At 41.8% G+C, this 12819-nt stretch overlaps 1 long non-coding RNA gene across 2 annotated transcripts in view; it reads right to left on the bottom strand.

Moving 5' to 3' along the window:
• Window positions 1–12819, bottom strand: part of LOC135578413 (uncharacterized) — a 49667-nt gene that overhangs the window by 22197 nt on the left and 14651 nt on the right. The window contains exon 4 of one of the 2 annotated variants that reach the window (XR_010469957.1): window positions 425–4858. The exons of the other annotated variant lie outside the window; for it this stretch is intronic. This is a non-coding gene — a long non-coding RNA (uncharacterized LOC135578413). Of the gene's footprint in view, window positions 1–424; window positions 4859–12819 lie in introns of those variants that run through there. 2 annotated transcript variants of the gene reach the window in all.

The raw sequence follows: 12819 nt of genomic DNA, 5'->3' as shown, positions 1-12819 counted from the left end.
CTCAAACAAGGCACTTCATTGCTCAAGGGGTCTGTCTGTCAACTAAAGGGTGTGTGCATGACCATAGTGGTCCATCAACCTTGAAGTTTCTGTTTCTTTTGGGTTGGGGGGTGGGAAGTGCATCTGCCACAGGAATTTGTCCCAAAGGCTATAATGTATGATCAGGAGAAGAATGTCTCACTAAAACCAATTTTTCACGTTTTCTGGTGGCTGTTTTATCTCTTGAGGTTTATAGTCATCCATTGAGCAATGTGATGCTGTGTCATAAAACGCAAGTACTGTGTTTGACTGTATTAAAAGAATTATCATGTGTAAAATGGCATAATTACACACTCTTCTGACTACTGAATAGGGTGCATCTGTATGCAATTCAGACTATCACACTTTGAAAAAATACATGTCTGTCACCCATATGAATTGTCTTAATAAAAGCTGAATATGTCCCAAGGAACATTTCCTTGTGTTGGTACTATGTCCACCAGCAAAAGGCCAATCTAAGGCCTTGAATGCAACCTCTGTCTTCCTTTGCGTCTGGGAATGGGACTCTAATTATACCCCTTTGGAGTGCTAACTCTGCTAAATCAGTACAAGTTTTTAACTTCTTGATACAACTTATCCCTTGGAAGTCAGCTTATAACTTACACTAATGGCTTAGTTGTGTCATTGTGCTGCAGAAGCCTTGTGGAAGGGAGATGGTTATTTTATATATATTGCATTCACATCATTTAATGAGATAAAAATACGAGAACTGGCCCCTCCTCTTCCAAGTTGTATTTGATGCAACACAGGTAGTGACATGTTTTGGTGTCACATTGGCCAGTGTCACACATGTCAATTTTTGATGGAATTCGCGTGTTCCACGTGACAAACCCAAGTGTTCCACTGTGCACGCCCTTAACCCTCAGCCTTTCCCTAGTTTTGGAGCAATCTGCACTTCCTACACAAACCTACCCCAAGGAATATTTGGTTCCCAATATAGAGGATAACAACATCTGTTTATGACCACTGTGGTAAAGAGAAATTGCCATAAGAGTTTGGCAATGAGTTTTGAATTTTCCCCATTAAGCTGATTCAGCAAAGCTAAAATGAAATGGCCTGTCAGAGCATGCCAAGGGGAACCATTTACTGCTCAGAGAGCTCGCAAAGTGTCTCTTTGTTTGTTTTCCCCAATATCTCAAATCCAAAGCTTTCAGGACCACAATAAACAACGCCTCATTATGTTTATGTAAAAGAAACTGAAATTACTGTGCACAGCTATCAGTCACTGGCCAGGCCTCAATCCAAACTGATTTTGGTTGAAGAAAGCTTTGCAGGGAATGTATCCACTGTCTTGTTCCACGGGACTGTGAAATTTCTGAACCCAGGTCAGGGTATCACTGGTAGGACAGGGTGTGCTGAGACCCTCACTGAGCCCACCCACATTGCAGCAGCCTTGCGGCTAGAAGATCCCCCAGCTTCCTCCACTTACTTAATCTTTCTCATATCATTATGCATCCCCTTCAGAGCCAAGTTCCAAAACCAGTGCCCATCCTTTTCCTTTTCAAGTTGGTAATGTTCTTTTGTCCGATGCATACACACATGCACGCACATATACACACAAAATGATTCCAGCTGTTGTGAATTATAGCACAGAAAATACTTTTTTAAAAAAATAAAAAAAAAGAAAAACTGAACGGAAGACCAGCACACAATCCAGAGAGTGAGGGAGTAAATGTTTCTCATTAGTGATTAGATCTTTCACATGTTTTCCTGCATTCTTGTGTTCCTTGGTTAGTTCCTTGCTCTCAGTTGACTTGGTTTGGACTGTAATTCTTGCAGAACTTTTTTTAAGAGCCTTGATCTTCCATGAGGACACCTTGGTTGCTTTTTTTCTTTGAAAACTGAACTTTGCACACTCATCTTCTCTGGAAAGTACATTTAGGTCCACATCTTTGGCCTGAATCTCAAGTTAGCTTGGTAACATTCACAGCAACAACAATGCCTGTACTAAAGGCCAGCACAGAAGCCTCTTGCCAAGTTTCAAAAGAAGAGTATAAGTGAAGCTTAGAAGTTACCTGAGACTTTTGATGTCCTAAATAGTATCAGTCCCAATTATTTTTCCTTGGGACAGATTCAGGTTTGTATTCAGATGTTTTGTGCATAAGACAAATGTTGTTTCTTTTCTGTAAGTATGTCAATTAATCAAGAGGTCAAAAAAACATTGTTTTTTGAGTATCCAAAAAGATTACAGCTCCAAGGAAAATAAATTAATTCTTATCTTACTGGATTGTTTTACTCCTGCATGATGGCAAGTTTTCTGATACCGTTGATCTGTTTGAAATATGTTATGGATTTCTACATCCAATAATAAGCAGCCTAAGCACTGAATACCAGATGGAATTGAGTTAGACCTAGTACAGACCTACCAGAGAGGAAAATATGTCATTCACAAAATATGAAATCCATGCCTAAGGACGGTTGTTTGCATTTCTCTCATTATTGGTCCCCAGCCTTCGAACCTGTATTTTGTTCATTGAAACATCTCATCTGACAGGCTGAGTTGTGCTGATGCTCAGGCAATACAACAAACAGCAAAATAAAGCCAAGTGCTCAGAATATATCAGAACTGTTTCCAAACTGTGCTGAGACAAAACTGCTAAAATTAACAAGTGCCTTGTTTTCCTCGAAAACATTATCTGTCCTGAAAATAAAGTTCAAAACAGTCATGTTTAAACCTAGAGGCTTGGGCCAATTTCTAATCTCATTTACACTGATGTAATTGGCATCAGAAGTTGGCTTGTGGTGTGCTTACACTACATCTCAGTGCTATTAGCAGTAACTACAATAGAACTGAGAGCAATTTTTGAATATGTTTTTCTTTACATCATATCTCCATGACATGTCTCTTAGCAAATAAGACATTTCTTCTGACTGTCTGCATGAAAAGGTATAGATCAAACTAACCCCCAGCCAGAAAGAACCTAACATATATCACAGCTGAATTTTAAAATATTCCATTGGCTGAAGCTTGCCTTTGCAAGACATATTTCACTGTCTGTAAGTAATTTCTGCTTCAACCACAAAGATTACATTGGTGAACAGAAAATTTCTTTCAGGAATGGCTAGTTAACCTAGCAATTTAAAACTGCTCTGAGTGCAGAGTGTGGGAACAGTAAATAACCTTGGTTTCTGCTTTTCTAAATCTGTTACAGAAAAGCTCCATGATCTGTTAACTCCTTAGTCTGTGTATAACACTAGGGTTTTGTAAAGACAAGACTGAGGGCTTCTTATGCCTTCTTCCAATGCTCTACTCCACACCCAGATACAAAGGCCAGACAAACAAACAATGGACTCAGGCAACACATGCCAGAGGGTCTGCTTGCGTGCAAACTAGCAGGAGTTTTTTGATGATATTGCAAATAAAAATTCTGGGACTTAAGAGAACAACATAATGGTGGAGGCCAAAGACCATATAACCTGAGAAATCAGACTTTTTTTAAACTTCACCCAACTTTCCATTCATTTATCGTACCTGCCAGCTCACTGTTAGGCATGCAGCAGCATCCCAGTGGTATCACAGGGCAATTAGCACAGGGTTCTGCTGATGCAGAAAGATGATTTGGCCTCTCTCCACATTTGCATACATTCAAATGTTCATGCACATTTAAGTGTACTCATTTACTGATGGGCCCAGTGCATAGCGCCCCTACTGATTCACTGGCAGAACTTCATGCCGTTCTTGCTTACTGGTTTTCATAAAGTCTTCTAGCCAAATGCCAAGCATATTTGGCTCTGTTTTGTTGTGAGGTCTGATGAGATCACAGAAATGAAAATGCCCTCAAGTCATTGCCACAGAAGTGAACCAAAAGACTTCCTCTTGGGGAAATGCCTTAGCAGGCATGAATCAAACGTCAGCAACATGCAGATTGCAGAGAGTCCTTCCAATCAGGTGCCATATATGGATCATAATCAGCAGGATGATCCAAATCTGGATCTAAATCAGCACAGGCATGGAAAAGGGCCTTTTGGAATTGAATGTGAATGTACAGGTTGGTGCATAAGAGTCTGAAGTCTTCTCTTTGAGTCTGCACATTGTGTGTTGGCTGTGGGTTTATTTTGTTCTGTTTAGTTTTTTTTTTTTAGTTCATTTCATACACAAAGCTTTTACATGGAAGTATTACTAGTGTTTTCCCGTCTCTGTTCAGATGGTAATTTTGTTACCTGTCAGGATTTGTCAATCTGACAAATCATAACCTAGTGGTAATTGAACTTGTCAAGTCTCCTATTTGCGCTATGGCAGCACAGCATATCTAGATCTGAAGTATTCAGCCACTTGGAACTTTCAGCTAGCAGCAAGTAGCATGAGCTACTGCAAACACAAGCACAAATATTATTTTCTTTCAGTGCTGGCTATCAAGCCGTATGTATGATTCTGGGTGCAGGCATCCCAAGCCCTGACCAAGGTAAATATCACCATTTCTTTGGCACAGTCAACTTTGTGAGAAACAGAACTTCCTCAGGAGCAAGGCTTCATAGAACGAACTCATAAAGGCACCCATAGGTCATCACAGACCTCTCCATTCCTGATTTTTGTTAAGATGCACTTCTTTGACCTAACAAGTCAAAGACTACTTGAGCCACAAGTAGTCAAAAGAAACACCAACACACACACAGAGAACTCCTCTTTCTCCTGAGGGAAAGGATGAAAGTTGCTGACCCACATTTGGCAGAGTCTGGTTGCACCATGTAGCACAGGCAAGCCCAGCCTGTGGGTCCTGTGGTGGCGAGGGCAGTACAGCAGCCGTCAAGAACAGAAAACAATAAAATGGAGCAGCCCTTCTCACACTTCATGGGTTTTGATGGTGACTGAAGGAATGTCCTGTTTGTGAGAAGGAGTGAAAGCAACATGTTGGTCTGTATATGCAGTCAAATTGCAAGACCTTGCTATATGCAAGGCATATGTGTTGCCATTAGAGACCTCACTGACTCCCGTGAGAGTGGCCCAAGCCACAGTCCATGTGGTGCTAAATGGGAAGATTTGGAATGCAGCACCAGGCTCAGCGGCAGAGCAGCCTGGGAAAGCTGCCAGGAAAGGGCAGCGCTAAAAGTAGGTGGGATCATGACACATTAAAAAGCTGGTAGCACCAGTGGGACAGCAGGGGAATAGGTTTTGTGGGAAAATTTTTGTGGGGAAATCTGACAAGTTTGAGAGATGGTGTGGTGAATGGGGAAGAGACAACAGAGTTAGAAGTAAGACAAAGCTTGTGAGCACAAGAGGTAGGACCTTGTCCTGTGCTTGTGGCCTGAGGTAAAGAGAAGGAACGATTGTGCACTGGCTGTCTGGGAGAGCAGGAGGTGATGTGTGGATCTCCATAAGCACAGTGTAAGCACTAACGCCGCCATAAATAAGCCACAGCTTCAAAAAAAAATCCTCTGACTGCAGGAGGTAACTTGGGTGCTGAGATCAGAAGCCAAGACTCCTGCTGCCCCAACAACATCCACAGAGATGGAAGAGGAGGTGTCCTTACACCCTCCCTAGGGAAAGCAGATGCCAGCTCTCCATGCCCTGTGCAGAAACCTCCAGTATCAAAGGTCTATGGTTTAGCAGGAACAAACACCACTCACTTTCTCTGCAGAAGTGAGGACCTCCAGTGCCTCCATAGCACCATGCAAGAGCCCTGGTTCTGCACACTGCTGTGCAGACATGCCTGCCCCCAGCCATCAACATCACTCAACATCTCTCCCCGCTGCTAATTAATGTGGGATGTGCATCCAGTCCCACCAATGGGGAGTAAATATCAACAAGTACTCTGTTTCTCTGAGCAGAGCTGTTTTCTTTATCCTAAAATGGACCAAGTAATCAGATAAGTTGAAAGCTCGTCTGTTATTAAGTGCTTAACAGCAGTGTCCAGCCCCTATAGTCATCACACTGACCCCAAAAGCCTGCAAGTCTTCAAAGGTACAAGAACGTTCTCTCAACAGTATTTGCAAAAAGGTTATAAATTTGCAATGCAAAACTAGGTCAGAATTATCAAAACACAGGTGTTTAAAGCTAAGATGCTATTTCTGTGAGTTGCACAGTGATGCACCTGCATTTTTAAAAGCAATGTGCATTATGCAGTCAATATTACAAATCACAGGATCTTTCAAGTATTTTGGAAATATGTCTGTTTCATAGGAGACCTTTCCTTTGGAGCCATACTTTATTTTTTGAGATCCTGTCCTCAGATTTAGAATGCAATGCTGCTTTTAATTAAACACTGACTGACGAAAATTGCATTCTCACTGAATTAACTGCTAGCCCACACAATTCAGTACAGGAAGGTTCTCTACAGAAGTATCGAGGTTGCTGTTGCAAGTTGCAGCCACCTCACCCTTAATATTGCTTTATTTCCCTGGATATAGTGTGGTCTAAATCTAGGGGATAAATCCTTTCTGAATCACAGCAGCTCTTTCAATTTCTTTTAAAAATCACGGTATCAAGTTCTGTCACTCTTGGTAAAATAATTAAGCTTCTACATAGATTTATGATGTGAAGGCACCAGCAAGCCCCACCACTAAACTTGCTATATTATATTTAGTGTTTCTTTAGATATATTTTCTGGGATACTGTGAAAAATAACTTACATTAAATTACTCTCTACTTCTTACAGCCTGCCTTCATCTCTCTTTCCCCCCCATAGCATGGTGCAAGGCATGTCAATACAATAAAGGGACAGAGAAGTAAAAGAGAGATCCACATGGGTTTGGCCCGATGAGGTATTTCTGAATAATAATGTGAAAAAATGAAGTTTTTACAGCAAATCATATTATGTATTGGCATAAAATGAAATTAATAGCTTTGAATTGAAATGCAGATTAGAGAGAGAAGATCAGAAATGTTGAAGCTTTTGTTCTGATATTATTAAAATGAAATAGGATTTTTCCTTCAAAACCCCATTTTGAAAATGAACAAAATTATTTTTAAAAGGTCTTATCTTATGAAAAGTGAATGAAATGTCTCGTACTAGATAAAAAATAAATGTTTGTTTGATCAAAACTGTTTTTTTTGTGGATTCTATTGTTTTGCAACTATATCAACTATGTAATTATTTACATTGAAATAATCTTGCTCTGATCTATAAAAATGTACACCAAGACTAATTTCTTTAATACCCACCCACTTACTTTGGAATAATATCAAAGTATCTGGACTTGTATCCAAAACTTTGGTCAACATCAGAGCATAAAATGCAGTTTTATGCACTCTAGCTAAGGCAATGAAAAGGTAGTTATAATTAAATCCTTCCTTCGAGCATTATTTTCTTTTCATTGAATACTGTTTGAAAACAGGAAGATAGACAAGAAACATGAACTGGAAATTATTAAATCTCATGCAAGACTGGTTGTTAAACAAATGCATAATTCTGTTCATTGTTAAGAGAGATGATGAAAACCTTCTTTTGTGGATTCAGACAACGTGCACACCATGGCTGAATTTCAAGTGATGAGCCTTGGTACTGTTGACACAGTAAAACATGGTGTGCTGGGGTCCCTGTGGCTGTGTTGCAAGTTGGTGGAAGACACAGGCTGGTGTTGGGCACAAATGCAGTGCAACAGGTGGCCCAGTGACCCAAGGTGTGACCACAAGTGGAGCTCAAGGCAACTTGGAGCACAACCCTTGCTGGGCAGACGGGTGCGCCAAGGTGCTTTCCCATTTTCTGCTGCTGATTGCAGGTGCCATCTCTTGGGCATCCCCTCCAGCTCTGGCTGGACAGCTCAATGTTTCATTTTGGTGAGGCACTGCTTGCCAAGCCTCCTCTGCTGCCTCTGAGGCTGTGCAGGCTCTGGGCTCCTGCTCCCAGGGCAGGTTTCCACGTGGTTCTGGCTCCTGCAGCAGCTCCCAAAAGCTTTTGAGCAGCTGGGACACCGTGTTCCCCCAACTCTTGTGTGTTGTCCCTCTGATTGCATGGTGCCCACACCATGCTCTTCCTCCCAGCCTTGGGAGGAGGAAAGGACTGTTTTCAGAGATGTAAAAGACTATGGATATGATTAAATAAAACAAACAAATGAACAAAAACCATGGTTGACCATAAAGTTAGTTTAAATTGATACTAGGAAGAGAAAAGCAATAATTATTGTAGAGAAATATCTACTAGTGATTCTTCAGCAAGAGGCACCCTGGTTGCTCTTGGGTCTGTACCAAGCTGGTACCTTCTTGTTCAGGCCTTGACCAATATAACCACAGCACCATTCTGTTTCCTAGAGTGCTGGTACATCTTTTGAACCCATGTTCTCTGGTTGATACTTCAGAAATAGGTGTCCTGGTGCTGAATGTGAGGCTAGTGCTGCTGCATTGCTGTTATGGCCCAACTGTTGGACATTCTCTTGTGAAAGACTGGAGAATCTTCAACATATTTTTCTCTTGGTGGAACATCTCTCTCAAAAGCATGTAACATCAGGACACTGCTGAAGGAATATATTTGGATTGTGTCTCTGATCTCATGGGCTGCAGTGATACCAATAATATCTGTGATAAATCTTAAAACAGGGAAATACCAGGAAACATTACACATATTGCATTTATCAAATGCATTAGTGTTACTTTCCTGGTCAAAGCAGCCATGTCAATAATATTTAGTACATAAAACAACACCTAAAGCCTGTTTTGATTTTAGCTTTTCATTCTCCTTCAAACCATCAAAAATACTGTGTGTGTGCAACTGAAGCCTGTGTTAAACTAAGCTTACAGTGCATAAATGTGAGAACTCATATTTATTCACTTTGGATCTCTAAATGAAGTTGAATTCTAGCCTGCCATGTAAAAAAAAAATAAAAATAAAAAAATTTCCTTATTAAATTACAATAAAATACTAAATATTTTTCCCTTTCCATATAATTACGTCAAGTAACTCCATTTGCAACAAAGAAGAAACCAGAAATAAATGCAACCTTTGAGACCACCACAGAAAGCCCCTCTAATTTCAGGAGATATTACTAGCAGGCACCAAAAAACATATAGAGTTACCAGGCACTGGAAATTATGAGCACTGGCTCTCTGCTGTGAAAAGTGACCTCCAGTCTAAGAATTTCACCCAGAAATAGTGTGACTTTGAATTACTAATCACATGTATGTTTCAGCAATGTAACTAGCCAGCTAAGCCTGTTATTCATTTTTTTTACATACTGCTTTAGGAAAGTGTTAGAGACCAGCATGGTGTACTGCCATGCCACCCAGACAGAAGTTCCCTTCTGCAAACACCCATTTTCCCCTTCCTCTGTGGGAGCCCTTTAGAGGAGAAGAGCCTGATACAGTTTTTTTAACTTTTGTGCATTTTGGCAACATGTGATAACCTGCTGGGCAGGTTGGCTCAACGCCCCGCCAAAAGCACCCATCGTCATTGATGATATCTCTCAGCCTTTTCCAGAAGGGGATGTCCACTTCTGTTGATACAGTCCGTCAACCTCAGAGGCTTGGCTTTTCTTGATAAAAGCAGTGACTCAAGGAATTCTGAATCAGTCATGAGCAATCTGATGTTCAGCTTTATCCTGACTCCCATTTACTCTACCTCAGTCAGCTTTAAACAATTCTTCACCTTTCCTAGGGTCCCTCATCAGCTGTTGTCAGGCTAGGTTTAAAATGAGCTATGGATTTCTAGTAATTTTAGTCTTTCTCTGTAAACTGGTCCCTTTAGTACCTCATTGACATGAAAAAAAGTCCTAAACATTGCTCTTGTTTTTCTTTTTCTCTTCCTTTTTATTAGCAACACTTCTGAGAGTCTTGAAGGCCATTTCTCTTGCATCTTTCTGCTCGTTACTGACATTAATCTTGTCTGCACTTTCTTATATTTCACCTTTCCCTTTCCCCCCTTCTTTTCTCCATGTTCTCCTCAGCAATTTACTGCCTGCACTAACGAGGGATGGGTCTTGGGCAGGATCTGGGTTTACTTCCCACTCACTGGTGCATATCAAGGTGTGCCATTCAGCTGCCATGGGCTGGAGTTTACACAGAAGGGCTCAGAGTGCCCAGGCCAGGCTGGAGCCTGGCAAGTTCCAGCAGGTCCCTCTGGCTGCAGGGCTGCAGGCCAGGACTCTGGGATGCTCTGCTGAATAAATCTGTGGAAGAGTTTCTATACAGACTAACACCTGATGCCTACCAAATACGATAGTTGAAACTACAGGCATTGGATGCAGAAGATCCTGCCTTGTGCATTTGCATTCATCACAGCTTTCAGTAGTTCGGCACTGAGAGCCTCTTGTGCTGCCCCTCTAACTCAGCAAAATGCACAGCATCAAGTATGGCTGGTGGCTGGTGGAGCTCAGAGCTGAGCACCCATGAGGTGACAGCTGAAGGAGCAGGTACTCCCAGACCCCAAATAATTTTTTCCAAAGTTTCATTGCTGGGCATAGAAAGGAGCTCCGGGTTGACAAGAGTTCATCATGTCATCTCCATCAGATGTCCTGTGTGCCAAGGCACTGATGTCAAAGGTTTAGATTTGTGACAACTGCCTCTGCTGGATTAGCAGCTGGAGGCCACTTTGCTCTCACAATCAACACTGGCTTCTGGTTTCAGAGGTGCAGCTCCCTAAATTCTCTACAGTTCCTAATCCTTCTTAAACACTTCTGAAATTACCTGCATCTCTTTCCCTAAGTACTATGCGGACCCTGGGTCTCAGGTCTTCTGTTAATCTGCGTATTTGGTCTGTCATTGGTTGGATCACTGGTAAGTTCAGCAGAAGGGGCAGCCTCAGTTACCTCCTGAGGTGTGAGGAGACTGCAGCCTCCACCTCTGACCTCAGATTTTCTGAGTTGTCCAGGCCATATGTCACACCATCCTGTTCTCTGAGTTAGTCTCCTTCAAAATCTCACAGCTCAGGGGAAGCAAGGATGTGCAGGAGGTCAAGAAAGAGAAGGATTTGAAGTGGAGATCCTGACTGAGAGTGCAGGTGAGTGATAGGATTGCGAAGAACCCAGGACTGAGTTAGGTAGGAGGCAGAGAGGAAGGCAGGTAGGCAGGTCAAGGGATGGCTTCAGGTGGGGCTGGTGCAGTGAGAGCAAGGGAGAGGGACAAGGTGGGCAGCAGCATTTTTGCAGACTGATGAGAGAGAAATACATGCCAAGAGACACAAGAGTAGGAACTTCCAGCGAGCAAGCTGGGAAAGACTGTAATTTAAACCTAATGGGTGTAGGGTTGGAGGCAAAGGAACATTAATGCATTAATGTCATTTTTCTAAATCCCAGTCTAAGAACCAGATTCCTTGAGAAAGCCTTGGGATTAACTGATAGCACCATACAAAATACACAGACATATCTCACATTTTTCTCAGGCTTTAACTACCTTAATATCTCAGATAATAGGAGGATGCCAGAAAAATTTAAACACCCAGAAGCCTTTGGAATTTGAAAAGCTCTCCCAGTACTTAGTTAGAGCTAGTTATTGAATCTGGAAAATGATTTCACTGTGGCCTCTCACTTTTTTATTGTTTCTTTCACCTGCTGTCCTCCATACTAAAGTTCACACTGTTTTGTGTGACCCACAGGATCCCCTCTACTGGGCAAGACCGTCAAGTCCAGCATCTTACCTTTTGCCACACATTTCAAGAAAGATACGTTCTTCTGCAGGACTGCTGCATACGGAATCAGGTAGGCTAGGCTTAGCTACAGGACATGCCAAGGGAGGTTTAGATTTGATATTAGGAAAAAATTATTCAGGAAAGGGTTGTCAGGCATTGGAAGAGGCTGCCCAGGGAAGTGGTGGAGTCCCCATCCCTGGAGGTGTTTAAAAGGTATTTAGACGAGGTTCTTAAGGACATGGTTTAGTTCTATAGTTAGGTTAGGTTATGGTGGGACTTGATGATCCTGAGAGTCTCTTCCAACTGAAATAATTCTGTGATTCTATGACATGGATGTCAAACCCCATGCCTGGCCTCAGGAAGTTGAGTATTTCTTACCCAATCAATCAGAACTATGAACATTTTGGAACTAAGCACTTTACACGTTCCATTAAGACAGTTAACACTCCGTGAGATTCTAGTCCCAAATTCATCCCCAGTGCTTTCTGGGAAGAAAAGGGTCAGGGAATAACCAAAGCAACAGCCACAATTTTATGCCACATTATGCTTTTTCAATTAAATCTTAACATTTCAAGAAACTGTTTTGCTTTAGTTCCCATTTCTCTTTCTTAAGTGGAAGAATAACAAGGAGAACACCTCAGTAATTTTAAAAGCCAACAGTGAACTGAACATCCGATGCCCCAAATGAAATGTTATTTTCTACTTTCTTATGCATAGAAAATTGCAAAAAGGGGCAAGTGGTGCTCCTAATTGGAGAAACCAGGACCCAGAAGTCATTACATGAAAATATTTCACGAAGTGAATTTCTGCTTTCCAAACACCTCTAGTCATAAATTTCCTTCTAAAAAACACAGGATTCAAGAAAGGTCAGTGTATCTGTAGGACCATTCATGGACAAATCCACAGGAGGTGAGGGAGCTGTGGACACATTCTGAAGACATCTCAAGTAGGCAGCTCATGCCAATTTATTTCTTCTGTAACAAGAGTCCTTATCCTGCCCACATGCCCTGGAGGAGGCTGGAGAGAGGATGTCAGAAGAGCAGAGTTGCTGCTCCTGACATGCCACAATTTTAACTCCAAGGAAAAGTTAACAGGTAAGTCAACAGAGTACTGGCTTTCAGTTATCCTGTGCTCTGAACAGCAGAGGGTACCTGAGGTTTCTTATGAGCAGGTCATTTCAAACACTGACTACACCTCCAGATTCCATCACTCCCATCATGACTCTTGAGACAGGAGGCAGAAGGGAAAGGACAGATGTCCCTTAGGATGACTGACTGCTGGCACCTAG

Source organism: Columba livia, chromosome 2, assembly GCF_036013475.1.
Source record: "Columba livia isolate bColLiv1 breed racing homer chromosome 2, bColLiv1.pat.W.v2, whole genome shotgun sequence".
Taxonomy (NCBI): Eukaryota; Metazoa; Chordata; class Aves; order Columbiformes; family Columbidae; genus Columba; species Columba livia.
This window is presented reverse-complemented; position numbering and strand designations above follow the sequence as displayed.